Consider the following 3,444-nt stretch of genomic DNA (forward strand, 5'->3'; position numbering starts at 1 on the left):
TCCCATGCTCTGCGAGCCTGGTATGCTATCAAAGGATGATGGAGACCCTCACTCTCAAACGACTTTAGCCACTCTAGAATTGATCTGTGGCCCTTTGGTTTTAAATCTGTCCATATGTTATGAGTTTGGCTGGTAAAACGGAACGGGGGGGCGGGAGGGGGGTCGAGGGGGGTTTGAGCATGTTGGATAGGCAGGTGTAATATTAAAAGATGACTAAAGTGAACATGTGCATTCTTGCTTCTCATCTATTCCCTCCACTTCATTGACATGGATTATGAGAGCCTTCTATCCATGAGTGATTTAATGAAGGACTTTTGTGGGACTACCCACATTATCTAGTAAGTAGCCGCAGCCAGAGACAGCAAATGACGGCGTATATGGATGCAGTTATTGTGCATATAATGACAGAGGCTTCTAGGTCCCTGGAAGGGCATCGTAAAACTGTGCTACCGCTATCACTGCTCGGTGCCTTTAGTCAGGGATCGTTGTGGGAAATTTATTAATTTGGGGAGGAGGACATTACAACTCATTAAAACATTTATGTCGTAATAAAGCCAGGACAGTTCAACTGAGTTTTTATCCATCGTGCAATCACACTGACATCTGAAAAGTTAGAGAATTAAATATGGCAACTGCTACAAATCAAAATGTTTGTGAATGAGAGCAAATAGTTGCTGCAAATCTTTTTGTTTTTGGTTCAGATTATTTTTATATTTTTACGTTCCCATTTCATTTTTGGCACAGAGGTCGTATTTTAAACTTTTATGCAATCTTTATGAGTAATTGTAGAAGATGTGTTGCTACATCTTCAACCTCGGTTAATTTATTTTCCTTTTTTTCCTAATATTCTTGTATTAGAGCTTTGCATGATTCTTATTTCACAACATTTAGACGTATGTAGTTGGCCAACACCTACAGTCACTGCGTCACTGTTATAACACAAGTTTGGTTATTGCTACAGCAAACACACAAACTGGCAGGTCAGGTTAAATTTGTAAAGTCTGTGAATATGAAAAATGGGTGGAGAAAAGGGAGGACAACGACTCATGAACAGGACATGAGGAACGGCCGTGGTCTTTCCATGGAGCAGGTGTGAGTTCAAATGAAAACCTCCTGGAGAAATTGGACCGACTTATCAACAACAACATCCTCTAAACGACAGACAGGAAATTATCTTTTAGAAACAATGCCCCCTGTTGTTCGTGTGGTGTTCCAGATGCTGCTGTTTTATGTTATTCTGGGCCAAACACATTACTGAACCTCTTTTCTTTCAATTTTTTTTTCTTCTGAAAAATAATTAAATTTCATCTGTCTGACCCTGGTACTGTCTAAGGTAGGAGCAGAGATAAACTCCAAACACACTTCAGATAGACTCAATAATATTTGTCTTTTAAAAAAAATATTATTTCACCCATTTTAAAAAAAACATTTTGAAGAGTTTTTTTTTTTTTTTAGTGGAGGGAAGATAAAAGGTGTTGCAGTGCAAGTCAAAGCGCAGTGCAGATGAGAAATGAGAGAAGATCCAAATCAGCACATCGGGATTCATACTGAGTATAAGGTACAGAGTGATGCAGGAAGGGAGGGGTGAGATGAGGGGCAACCCCCCTTTCTAGATGAGGGATTCCTTTACTGCAGTGATCAGCACTCTCCGCCCCTTCCCTCCCTCCATTCGTCTATAGCCTCATTCTCTTTTTCTTCTTCCTCGTCCTCGTGCTGCCTTTACCCCGACACACAGCTTTTACTCCTTTTTAGCTCGCTCCTCCTCCTTCTCCTTCTCCGTCCCTTCCTCTCCCTGCTGCTCTGCTACAGAAAAACCCACCGCACACTGTAGTCACGTTTCAGTGTGGAAGGAACTGTCTGCTGCAGGATACGGTACATGCAGCACATGGTTAGCGACGCAAGCTCACTCGTGACTCACACCCTTTTACTCCAGCCTTCATTTATATATATCTCTCTCTCTCTCTCCCCTGCTGCTCCTCCATTTATCCCCACATTCTCCCTCCTCCAACCCTTCTTTTCCTTTCAGCTTGTCTGTCCATCTCCACAGTCTCCCTCGTTGCCCCTCTCATTTTTTTCCTTGTGCCCTCCTGCCCCCCGCCAGCCCACCCCCCTTCCAGCCCAGTGACATTGATTCCAAGGTTGCTGAGCTATTGACTGCTGCTACACTGTTAAATATTTCAGGCAGCGTTTCAGGGACTGTGTGTCGGGGGTTTGTGTGGGGGCGGCGGTGTTTCACTCAGTTGCTTTGCAAGTACCGGTGACAAACAGGCGGGTGAACAGACGGACTGACGCTCACACTCGCTACATGTACACCACAACCACCTGCGCACACACAGAGGTGCATTCACTCATGCGCGTCTCCTTACACTTGGATGTACACACAGCTCTATATATTTGCATAGATGTATGACAGCAGCCTGTGTCTGGGTGTGTGGCCCAGTGCTCCTGCTGCTGCGGGTGGTGGTGGCAATGGTGTGCGTAAATTGATGCAATCTTTCCTCCAGGATTTAAGCACCAAGAAGCTAATGAATGAGTGCAGCTCTCTTGGACTTTTCCCTGCAGTATGTGCAGTTATTTCAGAGCAGTCGAAAATGCCTTCCTCAGCACGTCGATACGGTGCGACGGTAATTAGTATTCTCATTCGGGACGTACGCGTCCAATTGTTTTACTGAAGAATTACTGCATCTTTCACTCATCTGTGGCCTTGAAGTGATGTGATGAGGTATTAGTCCTGCATTAGTGCTGCAGTGGTGAAAGATATACTGTATATAAATGTATAAGGAGACGGCCGGAGATGGAGTGAATTGTGTTTAAAGTTTAACTAAGAATTTATTACCAAAAGTCAAAATCAATTTATAGACTTAGTATGTTTAATATTCAGAGTTATATTCCTGGCCTCACACTGACACACTGACAGCAATTAGAAGTACAAATATAAAACTTGGACTTGTCCCTCCATGACACCTCTGCCCATTGATCTCTGGTTCAGTCCTGGTCTAAGCACACACTTTCCTTTGTAGCTGCTTCTCAGAATCTTTTGAATTTTGGCTTCTGTCAAGATAAAGAACGGGAGGCCAAGACGTATTCTTTATGTCCTGGGAAGTTCTTTGGAGTTTCCTTGATCTTTTACTTTTCAGGAATTCACTTTCGGATAAAAATAAAAAACAGGAATAAACAGCTCTTTATTTATATATCTTGATTACTGCCTTAGTCATCAATCCTAGTTAATGTTTGTAGAAGCTTGATTGGTGATTTCAAGTCTTGACGTGCTTGCTAATCATCGTGTCTCATCATGTACTTCCATTGTCAACTTTTCAAACTACTCTCTTTGATTCACATTCTTAGCTTAGCTGTAATAACTGGTGTGCAGCGTCTGAGGTGGAAATGCTGCGTTTCCGTCTCTGAACTCTGAGAATCTCAATAGTGGAGGAGTCAGTGTTGCAG

General features: G+C 42.9%; 1 protein-coding gene across 1 annotated transcript in view; it reads left to right on the plus strand.

The window, feature by feature from the left end:
* Positions 1 to 3,444, plus strand: part of mcu (mitochondrial calcium uniporter) — a 55,685-nt gene that overhangs the window by 38,658 nt on the left and 13,583 nt on the right. The gene's annotated exons all lie outside the window — the stretch shown is intronic.

Source organism: Cynoglossus semilaevis, chromosome 12 (assembly GCF_000523025.1).
Source record: "Cynoglossus semilaevis isolate Cse_v1.0 chromosome 12, Cse_v1.0, whole genome shotgun sequence".
NCBI lineage: Eukaryota > Metazoa > Chordata > Actinopteri > Pleuronectiformes > Cynoglossidae > Cynoglossus > Cynoglossus semilaevis.